The following is a 14,334-nucleotide window of genomic DNA, read 5'->3' as shown; positions in this document are numbered from 1 at the left end:
TTATGGGGATTCCAGTGAGCTCTGAGAAGCCCCCCACTTCCGCCAGGTGAGGCAAAATGCCCCAGCCACAGTGCCCTTGACCACCATTGCCCACCCCATATCCCGCATGTGACCCTCCTCTCTGAACCAGGTCTGCAGATAGCAGCCCCCAGGCACTATAAATGCTCTGCTCCAGCTTCCAGCAGCCTCAGAAGTCCATACACGGCTCAGCTTATAACATCTTGGTTCTGGAACTGTTTTCTCCTGGCTAAATATCCGCTCGGATGTTGCCCCAACACAAAGACTGGAAACCTGAAGACTAATGAATCAGCCCCTAATTATGTGACTCGAAGAAATACAAAAAATCTTACCCACTGCAGGAATCTCAGGCTCCAAGTGGGAACTTGATCAAGAAAGAAAGACTCAGTGTTCAGCCTTAGGTGAGGAGCTGCCAACATCTTCTTTTCAACACACTGGTAGTGGGCTGAAAGGAGGATCTTCATCTCCACCACCATCTTGCTATTTTTTCACTACCCAACTTTAATGAATTTACATAATGTTGACAGAAATGCATGTAAGTAAATGTCAAGTGCATGGAGTTAGGAATAAAGGGACCCTTTGAGTTGAATCTAGGCTCCACCACGAAATCAGTGTAGCAAGACTTCGGGTAAATCATTCACCTTCTTGCAGATGTGCCCCTTCAAAGTAGACCTGAGGTGAGATTTGCGGCCATATTCCAAGATTACAACAGCCAAGGTTTTAGCAAGGACATTCTGCTCCACCCCCTTGTGCTGTGAATCTCTCGATTTGCTGTTAGAGAGGTGGGGGGTGAGGGGGAGGCTGGAAAGGGCTGGAAGGGCTCAGCAGTCCTCTACTCACTCCTCAGCATCCTGGAGAGCCAATTTGTGCTGAAAGATTGAGTGCCATGACTTAGCACAAGGGCCTGTGTGGAGCAGGAGCCCAAGAAATGTCAGTTCCTCTCCACTCCCCTGAGGCTTCAAAGAGCAAAAGCACATGTTGGTATTATTTTATGCAGTCTAGCCAAATGATTAAAGAACTGACCCAAAAAGCAAAACACACACACACACACACACACAAACCCCAAACAAGTGATGTGCCATGGCATGGGTTCTGAACTGGTGGGGGCTGAGGGATGTTGGCACAAAGTGTAATTGGAAGAAAGGAACCTCAACTTACCTCAACTTAAGTGTCATTTCAATAAGTCACCTTCTTTATGTAGGAAATAAAGTCTTCGGTGCACAACGTTGCTCTGGTTAGAGTTCTCTGCCAGGGTCCCTGACTAAGAGCTTAATTGATTGAAGGGAATTGATTCATGAGAAAGTTATGTCCTAATTTTGTGGGCATTAAGCAAAAGCTGAACATTGAACTTGAAATCATGACCTGCAATTATCTTCCATTTCATATGTGGATCTTTGAGTTGCCAGAGAAACACAGACTTTTTTTTCATTAGGGTTACAATTAAGTTTGAAGCTCTTTCACCTGTCCAAGTTTCATTCTCCTTTCTCTAAAATCTGCAGGAAGTCAGGAGAGCCTGGAGGAAGAGGTAGAGATTTGGAATAAAAACATCTGGGTTTGAAGGTTGGCTCCAACATTTAATCTCTGTAAGTCACTGAATTGCTCTGAGCCTTGGTTTCATCACCTGTAAAACAGGGGCAATAAGAATCCCTCCTGGGTTATTTTAGGGATAACATGAGGAAGGGGTGTCCAAGTTCGTTTGAAAGCAGTGTCCACTGAGCAATTTCTGAGTCTGCCTTGCACTTCGGAGCCCAGGGCACTCTGCCAATTGCTGCTGAAAGGACATGGCTTGGGGGTTAGCAAAAAAGCTGACCTTGGCATGGGAATTTTTCAATTGCCCAATTCCCTTCAGAATTGTTCTCTGGAAATGGGGTGTGCGTGTGTATGTGTGTGCATGTGTGTGTGTGTGTGTATAAGTGTATTTTCTGAGTGGATGAAATTTGTCAACAAAATCTTTACTAAAAATGGAACTTTTGCACATCTAATTGCAGAATTTTGCAAAACAAAACAGAAGATATCTTGCCTGTCTCCAGGCATTTCCGAGGGGATTAATTTGTCACTCTTCAAAAACAACTCTTTAGAGGGACACCTCTTTGATTCTCTATTCTCACATTAATTAGTAGGAGGAGGAACACCACACACACTTGGTATGGGAGAAGGTAGGAGAAATAAATCCTGCAGCCTCTCAAGAGGGAGAAACGGAAGGGAGGGGGCACCCAGCACAGCTCAGCCCCCACCTTAGTGGTGGTGCACAGAGCTTCCGGCCTCCATCCAACCTCCAGCTTCACAAGGACAATCAGACCTCGTTATTTGCTGGAGAAGCTCAGTAGACTACTTAATAAAAATATTGCTTTTAAGCCTAAACCCCAGTGATGAATGTTTGGGGGAGTAAAACCCCATTGATTTGTTCTTTTCTTAGTATTGAAGTGTGGGTCTGTTAGATTGAGCAGCCTGTGCGGCCACCATTTTTGTTACCTGCAGTTCTGCATTCCTGTACAAAGGTCAGAACTGCGCAGTCAATCAGTCAGAGCCAAACCTCACAAGGTGCCTTTCAAATCAATCAAGAGCAGAAAGCTTGATCACCCTGGGAAGGGTGTGCATCACCAGGCGTGAGCAGGACCGCCCAGGAGGCCATTGACTGAGGTATATCAAGGGACCCCAGAAACTGATCAGTGGAATGCCTTGTTGATAAGATTTGAACCATGGCCAGGGGTCTGGGCTATGGTTTGCACTGCACTTGGTCACCAAGCAGGTAAGAATGACCTGGTCAGCAGACTCATGTCCCCCTGAAGCCCTAGATGACATAAGCACATTTTTTTCTCCTACCCCACATAACCAATGCTGGATGATGATTCTATCAATAAAAAGGCCAGGATCTTGCTCATTCAGCAGCATCCTGCATGGTGTAGCCTGCTCCATGACTCCCATCTATCAGTGTGGTGTTGCCAACGCAACAATTAAGGAGGACATTTATATAACCAGGACCGGATCAGATACCAGAATGTGAAATTATTCTTGAGGTCAAATATCAAATATGCTTTGTACTTTTTGATCACTGTCTGATTTTTCTAATCAAAATCTTGGTCTGAAGGTGTCTTTGTTTCACATTCAGAGGTTTATCATAATGCCTTCTAAAGAAAGATTTTTGGAGTAAAATTTAAATTTTCCTTGTCATCTTGTGTTGCTCGAATACAACCATTTTCCCGGAAAATATTTAAACAGTTTCCTCCATTTAAATCTTTCAAGAGAAAAGTCTAAGTCACACCCAACTAATAGTATGTGTTTCAGTGGCTGGAGGAAGCATTTCTGGTCTAAAGTTGGACACAGGACAAGGGAGTGAGTCCTTCTTACTCCCCAAGTGAGTAGATACAATGAAGGCTAAGTGTAGGGGGGTCCACCTGGCTCCCCCACTTTTCCTCAGCCCCCAAAGCGAAGCTCTGGAAGCAGTCTCCATTGCCTGCTTGTTTAAGGTAATTACAACATGTATTTCTTCCCTGCTGGCTCTGCTGAGGCAGAAAATACTTCATCATTTACTTCAGTCATGAGAATAAAGCAAAAAATCTGGAACATAAACACCATTTTTTCTTTGCATTCAAAGACCAGGCTCAGGGCGAGTTTGTGAATAATAAACCGAAGTTGGCAATCAAGCTAATAAGTATGAAGTTGCTGGGGAGAGCACTCCTGCAGGCCTGGAGCAGAGGGGGTGCCTGGGGCTTTTGTCTCCTTGTTGGTAAATAACAGCCCTTTATTTACATACAGTTGTTTTGGTTTCAAAAGATACTCAAAGCCCGGGTAGTTTCTGCAGCGGCTGGTCAAGGAAAGGAATATATATGTGAATTTTTAAAGAGATTCCGCCCTAATTAAATCGATGCTGCCCAGAGAAAGTCGTGGGCAACTCTCTAGGTTGCAGGGGGGCAGGAGGGGCACGTGATTAGCAGGCTGGCCAGGGCTGTAAACAGGCGCTTTCTTTCTGAAATCAGAATTACCCGGCTGAGCATTCAGCCACAGCCTGGGGGCTCCCAGAACTCCCAGGCCAAGCGCCTGTTGGTTTTAAGAAGAGAACTTTGAACTCTCCATTTCAAAAACTGAATTTCTCCTCCTCGTGGGTAGAAAAAGCATCTGCTGCCCCGAGTCTCATTCAAACTCTCCCGACTTCAGACATTTTCCATTTTACGTTTGTAGCATTGAAAACCTCTGGTAATGAGTTCCCTGCCCCCGACAGAAGTCCTGCATCCAATTTGTACCCAGTCCTGGTGAAATGGCTTACAAATCCAAGAGGAAAAAAATCTAAAGGAATGCTCTAGAAAAGGAATGAAGTGCTATCATTGAAATCTTTATTTATGGGAAGAGAAAGAGCTAAAACATTACCTCAGAATGCAAGATTACAACATCAGTGGGATATAAAGTAAATCTATTCTAGTGGTGAAACATCAGAAACCCATAATCCTTTCTCAAAGCCCTTTTGTTATTTTAATGTCCGACAAATTATTCTTTTTTTTTTTTAAAGAAGCAAAACACTTAGATTTGAGAAGTTTCTTTTGCTGAAGTAAAAGTAATTTCACTGATTAAAAAGTTTTCATTTTCTGTAACCCAGACTCGACTGAGCTAGCCACACATATACACAAGACGAAGGTAATTTTTAGCTTCAATAGAATTGGGCACAGTGACCACCGAGCTCGGCTTCATGTTGCTATGGCAACAGTAGGGGCCAGGGAAGTGCTTAAGTTAAGCAGGGCATTTTAGGTGGCTAATTTGAAACTTTTGCCTTTCTAGGTTTTTCCTTTTAAGTGGATCAACCTGGACTAGCAAATTGTGGTACTTACAGTGTCTTCCCTGTATGTCAGGCCAATGGGGATGCTGGTGATGTATCTTCTAAATGACTTTTTAGAGAATAGTGAGAAATATAGACATGATGAAGGAAAGTGGTCAAGTGGCAAAAAAGAAAAAACAAAGCCCGTCTGTCTGTGGAAGTCCTCTGCTGGGAAGTCCGCGCAGGAAGAAGCCCCTGAGGAGCCGGCTGGAGGAGTGACTGGCAGCGCCTGGTCCTGCCTGGAGCAGGTGTCCACAGGAGCAGCCCCGTCTGCTGTGCAGGGGGGAAGTGATCATGGGGAGCAATGAGGGTGGAAGCTCTTACCAAGGCTGTTTTCAGATACGTTAACTACAATTGGCTCTTTCCTGGTAGCCCAGAAGCGGAGGTCAACCAGCAGATGCTGATTGAACACCTACGCACTTGATCACGCTGCATCAGAGGACAGAGCAAACACCCTGTCATGGAACTTCTATTCAAGAGAGGAGAGTCAAGAAAGTCATAACAGGGCCTCCCTGGTGGCGCAGGGGTTAAAGTCACAGCATTATCAAGATATCACCTGCTACTATGGCACAAGTTCTGTCCCCAGCCAGGGAGCTACCCACATGGCACAGCAGACCTCTCCTGTCTCGCCTGCTGCTCCCCTCAGCAGCATGTTTCAGTAGATCCACCTGTTCTGCTCCCCACTCTGTCTCTGGTGAGTCCCCTCACACCCCCCACACCTCTGGCCTACACCCAAGTTCTTGTATGCATAAATAAATAAAATAAATCTTAAGAAAGTATTAATAAATGAAAGATTAATAACAACAATGAAAAGAGGAGAGATTGATATAAAGATAATGATGTTGCTACAGAATAGTAGGATAGATAGGCAGATAGTAGATACATATAATATTACAATTGATAGAGATAGGTGATGTTAGTGAAGAGGAAGAAGAGGGACAAGAAGGAGAAGCTGATGGTAGAAGGGGAAGCATGAGGGGAAGAAAAACAGGATGAGACGGAATCAATAGGTGAGAAAGAGAGGACTGATAGAGATAGATAGATGGATAGACAGATGGATAGACAGACAGACAGACAGACAGACAGACAGACAGACAGACAGACAGACAGATAGATAGATAGATAGATAGATAGATAGATAGATAGATAGATAGACAAATAGATAACAAATAGCATATCTGAAGGTGATAAAGCACTATGTAAAAGAAAAGCCAAAAGCAGAGGAAGAGTTGCCAGAGCCAGGACGGGCTATAGTTCAGATGGCGGCTAGTGCGGGCCCAGATGCATCAGGGTGTGGGGAAGAGACTGCCCGGCCTAGGGAACAGCAAACACAGCCCTTATGAATATTCGCTAGTCATGGCTGTGTTTTACAAACCACCACACCAAGGTAGATGAAGTTTGGAAGGTTTTGCGTTCCTCCACCAAGTGACCTCGGACCTCAAAGCGCAAGTTCCTGCCTCTGTTTTCTTACCTTTTCCCTCCGGGCCAGCCCTTGTCCTTGGCGCCAGGTTGGCCTTGTCCAAACTCTGGCCCCTGCTTCTTCCTCCTGTTGGTCCTGCTGGCCTGTGATTTGGGAACAGATACAAAACCTGTGAGGTGGGGTCTCAAGAAGACTGAGGTTGCTCGGGGTGAAGGTCTGTGCCATGAGGAAGCCCCCCCACTTTCATGCCGTGAGGTCCTACCTGCAGGTCGTATCACCCACTCGTGCCAGCTGGTCGCGCAGGGAGCAGATGTCCCACAAATGCCAGAGCCAGCTCTGAGCTACCTGTTGTGTCCACCCAAATGCTCCTCCCTTCCTTCACGGTTCTCATCACTGGTGGATGCCAGAGAAGTGAGTGTTGGGGTGAGCAGAGCAGCGTTTTCACCACAACACTCTATTACCTCACTCGGGTCCTGACAACCACCCTCTGTAGGAAGCTCCATTAGCCTCAGTAGACTGATGGGCTGGCAGAAGGAGAGAAGTGAGGTGACTCATGCTGCAGGCACAGGCAGAGCCAGGACCCAGGGGTCCTGATCCCCGGTCCACACGTGGCCTGGAGCTAACCCCAGAATGGGTAGTGGCAGCTGCGACAGCAGACGCTTGGAGTTGCTCCAGAAACGTGAACACTCCACAACAGGGCTAGATTAGGTGGCAGGGCCACAGTCAAAATTAGATGATAAGATTAACTCAGGCTGCGTGGAAGGTATCTAGGGAAAGGGTGGCGGGAGCACAGGCTCAGGAGTGGGGCCCTCCGTGCTGGTCTCGGCTCGGCCACCAACACGCCCTGGGCGCGGCAGTCCCCTCTGCAGCGCCATGTCCTCAGTGCTGAGATGCGGCTGCTGGGCTGAGTCGCTTTCTCTGTGTGGGGAGCAAGTGATGCGGGTAACCTGGAGGGTCACAGCGCCCCCCTGAGCAAAGTCCTGTGACTTCCTTTTCATCCTTCAACTCAGGCACCCAAGGGCCCACACGTGGGTGGGCAGCAGGACCTCGCAACCCCGGGTCACCGGATTGCACTGAATTCAGTTTTCCACGTCCTCGCTAGCTGAGGCAAATGATGCTGGTTTTGATCTCCAGTAGGACGACCAAGATTTCTTTTTAAATATATTTTTAAGTAAACATAGTGAAGTATTAAAAGAAAAGGGTTCCGTAAAAAAAATTAGAGGCGGGACTGAGGGACTGAGGTTACAGATCCTGAAGGTGGTTTGGGAGGGAGTGGTGCTTGGGAAACACTGGGCCAGACCACCTCAAGGACCCCCCTGCTTGGACAAGTCACAGAGCGGCTGGTTATGAGCACGGCCCAGGGGCCAGGCTTTCGGGCCTCACTCCTCACTCCGCCGCTGACACCTGGAAGGTGCAAGCGGGCCAGGCTGACCTCTCTCTTTCTCATTTTCCTTCTCTGTAAACTGGGAAATGAAGTACACTCTAAATATTTCTCTGCCTGGCCCCTGGAAGGGCGCCTGGCTCAGGGTAGCCCTAGTGAGCAGCCCTGGATTGGACCACAAACCAAGGACTGTTGGTCCCCCCAACCCTGCCCCTACTCAGTGACCTAGCAGAGCCCCTGCTCGCGCGTACTGTTTTCTAGCCCTGAATGCAGAATCTCAGTGTCCTTTCTTCTCTTTTCCTGCTGAAAGTGAGTGAAGTCCTCCATAAATAAAGGGCCAGAGAAAGAAGCCCATCTGGCTCCAGCCTCGATCCACACATAATGATATAAAAGTGCCCAGGTGTTACTTGTCTGCTCATCGTTTATCCAATGGCCCCCCAGAGTTAGCTGTGAGCCACATGTTAACTCATCTGAACCAAAAGAAAGAGAAAAGAAAGATTATAAAGTCAGAGCCGCAGGAATGGCAGGGCACCCCTCGCTGTCCCGTCCACTCTGTCCTCTCCACACCTGCCCCATGCCCTAGTCAGATTTCTTCATAACAAACCCTGCTTGGCAACATGGCCTGTCCCGAGACATCAAAACCTGATCAAGGTCCCAGGAGGAAGTCCTGGCCTTGCGAGCGCCCCCTACGGCGCCACAACTGGATCTCAATGTACAACTGGTCTCCCCTGGCTCACCTGTGCTTCCAGGACCACAGAATCACACAGGTTGCTCTTGGGAAACCCAGCTGCTTTCTTGCAGCTGACGCAAGTTAACATTCTCTCGGGGTCGAACATATAGGCAGAGTCATTCTGGGCTGGTGGGAATTTTCATTTAAAATTTACTGCCCAATACTCTTCAAACAGAGGTGAGTAAGGTGCGCCCACCTGCCTCCACTCCCTGGTGGCAGAAAGCAGAGAACTGTTAATAGACTGGCGTGGAAAGTTTATTTAAAAGGAAAAATTAATTGTATTATTTTCCAGGGAGGGTGAAGATGCTGAAGGAGCTTGGTTGTGCATAGACCCTCCCTCAGAAGGCATCCTGAGGACCCACCTGTGTGGTGATGGGGAACAGGGAGCTAGCTGCCACCGCCATGATGAGCACAGAGGGCCACTGTGGAGCACGATCTTCCCATCAGAGTGGGAGCCTCTGCATTCTTGAATTGCTATTCTTAGCACCGTAGCAAACAAGTCACCCCATCTCCCTTGGCCCTCTCTTATCCTTAATATTTCCTTCCAACTCCCACAAAGCAATTGCAAGCCAAGCCACAGTAGCAGAATTTAATAGGACCAAGGAGCAAGATAAATACAGCGCTTGCAAGTGTGGCCTCTGAAGCCATACTGCCTGAATTTCAACCCTGGGTTTTCTGCATTCTAAACAAATGACAATGGGCAAACTACTTACTTTTGATGCCTCAGTTTCTTCACGTATAATAGTATCTACTTCAGAGGATGGTTGAAAAGATTAAATGAGTTAAACATGTAAAGTACTCTCTACACTGGCTATAACATAGTGAGTACAGAATAAATGGTGGCAACTATTGTTTACTGGGAAAATCCTTCCACTAAGCAAGTATCTGAATGTAGTGGCCAGCCCAAGATGGTTCCCCAGTGATCCTTGTCTGCTAGAACTTACCTCACATTGAATAGTGTTGACTGTGCCACCAGCAGGACATTGGGGAAATGATGGAGTGTGACTCCTGAGAATAAGTCCCAAAAGTCATTGTAGCATCTGCCTTGAGCTTACTTTGGATCATTGCCAAGTGTCATGTTGTAAGGATGCTCAAGCAACAACCCAATGGAGAGACCCATGTGGGGAGCAGCTTAGACCTCCTGCAACAGTCAGCACTCATTCAGCCAGGTGGATGAATCACCTTGGAAGTGGATCCTACAGCCCCAGTCAAGCCTTCAGATGAAACATCCCTGGCCAACATCTTGATGGCACCCTCACAAAAGAACCTGAACCAGAGCCACCCGGCTAAGAGCAACAGATACATTCACAAATTTGGCAGAGGGGCATGACCTGAATTAGCAAGGGTGGCTTTGTGAACCAAGAACTGCGGGTTCTGTGACAGCAACTGAGGTACCCCACCCCTGCTGGGAACTGCACTGTGGGAGACAGGAAGAAATTCAAGGAAAATCCATACAGGAGACTTTCTGTGGTTTTGCTCCTCACCCGACCCCTACTTGACTGCCTCACCTCCCAGGTACCACTGTGAACAGACGTTTGGGGGAAAGGCATAGAAAGCAGACTTTTCAGCTCATTCTGCCAACTGTGGCCCCAATGGGCTTCAGCTGAGTGCTGGCCCAGAAATGACAGATCCACTGAGGCTGAAAGGGCATCTACTGGGCTGTAGCACAACCAGAGATAAGGGTGGAGGGATGGGAGTTAGCAATGAAAAGGTAACATAGACTAATCACATTCTCCAAAAAGTAGTCACCAAGGCTCTATGTTGACATGATAGTGGTTAGAAACAAGCTGAAAGGTGTTGAGAAAGCAACTGATTAAAATGCAATTGAAAATTTGGGGGGCACGTGGAGGAGGTCCATGAAGAAGGTAGATAAACACTGGTTTTGCAGTTCCTTCCCTGATTCTGGAACACAGCTTCTTCTGAAGCTGGGACCCTCTGACCCAACCTCCTGCTGAAGTCGTGGGGACTTCATGATAGAAGGAGGTTAGAGGTGACTAGTCCAGGGGCCAGATAGTGTATCTCTCAGGTTGTGCGGGCAGACACTCTCCTTGCAAGTGTTCAGTGCTACTATTGCAGCACAAAAGCAGCAATAGACAACATGTAAACAAGTGAGCTTCAATAACCCTTTTTTTACAAAAATATCTCACAAGTGGAATTTGGTCCAGATGCCACGCTGTCACTTTAGGCTGCTCCCATGCTTGTCTAACCTCTCAGTTTATATACATGGAAAGTGAGTCCCAGGGGACTCCTCTGTCGCTGAATCTTGTACCGAATCTATACTGTGACCGTGGTCTTTTGGCACCACATTCTTTGAGAATAGACTAAAAATAGATGCGCCAGTTAAGTGTGATGAGTAGTTGTTGTCCCTGCCTCTGTGGTTGTAATACACTGCCAATATCACCCTTGCTTGTTTTGTTTTCAATATATATTCAAGACTTCCTGCAAGACTCAGTGATCCTTGAGGTTGGACTTGGAGTCATCCATCTTGTAACCCCAGTGACCTCCCAGCTCAGCCCCTGGCATATTGAAATTACAGTTAAAATGAAGAAATGAGGCCCAGAGAATGGGAGTCACTTGGCCAAGTTCACACAGTCTAATGAGGAGCCCTGCAAGGTGCAGAGCTAGGTCATGACATTGCAACCTCTCTGTGTTAACATCGTGGTTAATATATTTAACCACTGGTTAAATATAAGGCTCACTAAGGGGCTAGAGAGCAACAGAAATGATGGTTAATCCATCAACAAGTACCTACCAAAAGCTCCTACAGGTCTTGAGGCCCTATGTGAAATACTGCAGGTAGAGAGGGCCTTCCGCCCAGAGGGTGTGGCCCCAGGGGAGATGCACATGCAAATAGCACTAAGCCCAGTGCTTATCTAGCTACTAGACAGATTCTGGAAGAATCTGCTTAACTTTTGTTTTCTATTTCTCCCTGAGCTGGCTTTATACTACATATATAATCATACTACATATATAATCATGCACATACATAAAGAAAAAGGAAAGACCTACTTGCACCACACACACACAACACAGATTGTCACTGAAGCATGTCATGTCTCATCTAAGATTCTTGACCAGGAGTTCTTAGAACCACCTTTGTGAAACTCCATGGTTTTCTGGATCATTCTTAAATTATGTAGTTTGCATGCATTTTTCTGAAAAGAAGATTCATTGCTTTTTGATCAAGTTGTTAAAGAAGTTGATGATTCCATAGTTTACCCCAATGTGATCAACAACAATAAAGTGCAGAAATCTACAAAAAGTGGGGGAGCCTTTTCTCCCCACTTTCTCTTGAGGTGCTTTCTGTTCACCATCAATCATGCACACTTATTTTCCATCCACACTTAGATGTTCACACCAGGATTTGTAGCCCTCTAATAAGTCTCAGTCTTCAGAGTTGAAAATGTCTACAAAGTAGTGGAGAAATCACAACCTGGGAATCCAGACAGCCTGCAGGCATATGCCAGCTCCCTAGGCACTAGGCATGTGGGGGCTGTGATTCCCAGAGCCTCATTTGGCCCCCTCTGCCTTAACTTTCCAGACTCTCAGTTTACTTACCTGCAAAATGGGAACAAAAACACCTACTCACAGGCTTATTGTAAACATCCAATATGTGATATATTTTAAGTGTCAAGAACAGCACATAGTAGGTGCTCAGCCAACCTGGCATATAGTAGGGATTAGTAGTAAACCATTCTTCTCTTTTCTCTGTCTCTTCCCTCCCTTTTCCTACAGGTGGCACCTAAAGCGAACATTTTGTAGCACATCGCCAAAGTAGTATTTAATTTTAATTTTTAAGTCCAGGATCGATTAGAACAAAGGGTAGCTCCATAGTGGGTCTGTCATACACCTCCTTCCTTCTCTGGTCTTTGTTTTTTGTTGTCTTTCTCGTCTAACTTATTCTTTTTTTCTGTAACTGTTACTTGTTTTTTGTGGGTTTTGTTTTGGTTGTTTTTGGTTTGTTTTTTTTTTTTTGATGTAACATCCGTTTTCAACACTATGATTTAGGGGACACATCTTCATTCAGGTTTATGTCACACACCACCCCATAAAAGCCCTCACAATCCTCCCCCACAGTTCAGGATCCCCCAGTAATCTCTCTGGCCTTTGGATAGACCAAGGGGAGCACAGACAGCCTGCCAAGTGCCTCAGTGTCTGCCCAAGAGCCTAGACCCTCCCCTGAAATCAGATCATCAGTCTCGGTCTATGTGATGAAAGCGAGGCTCCTCAATTCTGGACCAGAAAAAAAATTCAAGAAATGCAAAGAGCACCAGGGGAGAAAACCAGTGTGTGGCTGTCCCCCTGTACTACACACTCTGTCTTTGAAACTTCTCAAACAAGTATTCTTTCTAGAGTATCCAAGCCTATCAGTCAGAAAACCAGGCAATGTTGTCACAAACATTGGAGGATCTTTTTGCCTCCTGCAATAAGAGGTCTAGAAGGACGTTCCTGGGGCACTTATTCAAGGAATGAATCAAGGACCTGCGCCAGCTATGGCCCTTCTGCTCCATGTGCAGCCAAGTGACCATCATTGTCACAAGAGGACCCCCAATCCGAGTGCACAGACCCCTAATCCAAGACACCACAGGGTGTCTGCTCCCCAGCATTTTATTTTGACCTCTTTCAAACATACAGCTAAGTTTTAAGTATTTGACAGGAAACATTTCTCTAGAGTCTATCGTTCATGCTTTCTATACTTGACTTATCATCTTTCTCTTCATCCATCAATTCATAATATTGATTTTTGCGGCACTGCACAGTAAATTGTAGACCTTGGTACACATGCCCTTCAGTGATCCAGCATCCTCCTGGGTTTTGTCCTGCCTGTTCATTAACCAGAAATGTATCAAAAATCCACCTTGCAGCAAAAAATCTTTGCTGTATCTTGAATTAAATTAGGGTTATGTAAGAAAAGGCAGTGGACATTGGGAGGCAACCAGAAGCATCTGCGCATAAGGAATAGTTCTTTTTAAAGTTTGGCCTCACTGGAATTTTTACTTCTCTTACCTGAAAACATGGATGTGGAAGAAATGATGTGACACCCTTGGGGCTGAGCCCGCGCCGTGGCTTAACCTTGGCACATTGAGCAGAGACCCCTTCAGGATCACATCTGGACCAAGGAATGGCCTGCCTTCCTCTGCCACTTGCTAGTGCAATTCTCACTCGCAGTTTTCATTCCCACGTACTTCAAACAGAGAAGAGGGTATCCCCATTAGTGGAGATTTACATAGTGAAATTACACTTATCTGATGGCTTTGTTTCCAGAAACTCAGCCACTCAAAATAGGGTCAGAGGGTAAAACAGAACCAGATGTTTGTATTTTCTGAAAATAAAGTGTGGGGGAAGAGTAAGTTCTAGGGTGAGACTTGGAGAACTTGGGTTCCGTCTCAGTGAACCAGCTCACCAACATGTAATGTCCACCAACTCCTTCCTGGGTCTTCTTTTCTGTTTTGGAAGCTGGGCAAGATGAACTAACAAATCACTCTTGTGGATGAGCAACTTTATATGTCACAGACACAGGCTGCCATTCTCCAAGAATTTCCTAAGACTTCGCAGTTGAACAAAACCCTCAGGCCATTCCATCGGTAACTACAAGCAACGTAAGGTGGTCACTAGGCACAGCAGGGTAAGAAAGGGCCATCTAATGGAGAAAGGAGGTCAAACTACAAAAATAGAGCCATATGGGGTCATTGAGCAAAGGCCTATAAGCCCTGCTCACACAACTACCCCCATGGACATCCCTGAATCACAGCACAACTCTGTAAGTGGTGATTACCATGATTATCCTGACCCATTCCAGGACTCAATTATGTTCACTTAAATCTGGCTAAGAAGGCAGAGGCATTTGTAACTCATTTTAGAAATAGTTTTATAAAATGTTGAATATTTTCAGTGCTAATTACATGGTCTGGATAACTCATGTTTTATGTCCTCTTCTAATGATGAAAAACAAACTCCATTCCGTTGAGTATGTCCTG

General features: G+C 46.1%; 1 long non-coding RNA gene across 1 annotated transcript; it reads right to left on the bottom strand.

The window, feature by feature from the left end:
* Positions 1 to 1,176: 1,176 nt before the first annotated feature.
* On the bottom strand, positions 1,177 to 8,500 carry LOC119233853 (uncharacterized). The gene is made up of 3 exons (XR_005122489.2): positions 8,364 to 8,500; positions 6,297 to 6,388; positions 1,177 to 1,531 (listed from the first exon to the last, which is right to left on the bottom strand). It is a non-coding gene; the product is annotated as an uncharacterized LOC119233853 (long non-coding RNA).
* Between the last annotated feature and the right edge of the window lie 5,834 nt (positions 8,501 to 14,334).

Source organism: Talpa occidentalis, unplaced genomic scaffold (assembly GCF_014898055.3).
Source record: "Talpa occidentalis isolate TD23 unplaced genomic scaffold, MPIMG_talOcc4v2.1 talOcc4.8, whole genome shotgun sequence".
Lineage (NCBI taxonomy): Eukaryota > Metazoa > Chordata > Mammalia > Eulipotyphla > Talpidae > Talpa > Talpa occidentalis.
This window is presented reverse-complemented; position numbering and strand designations above follow the sequence as displayed.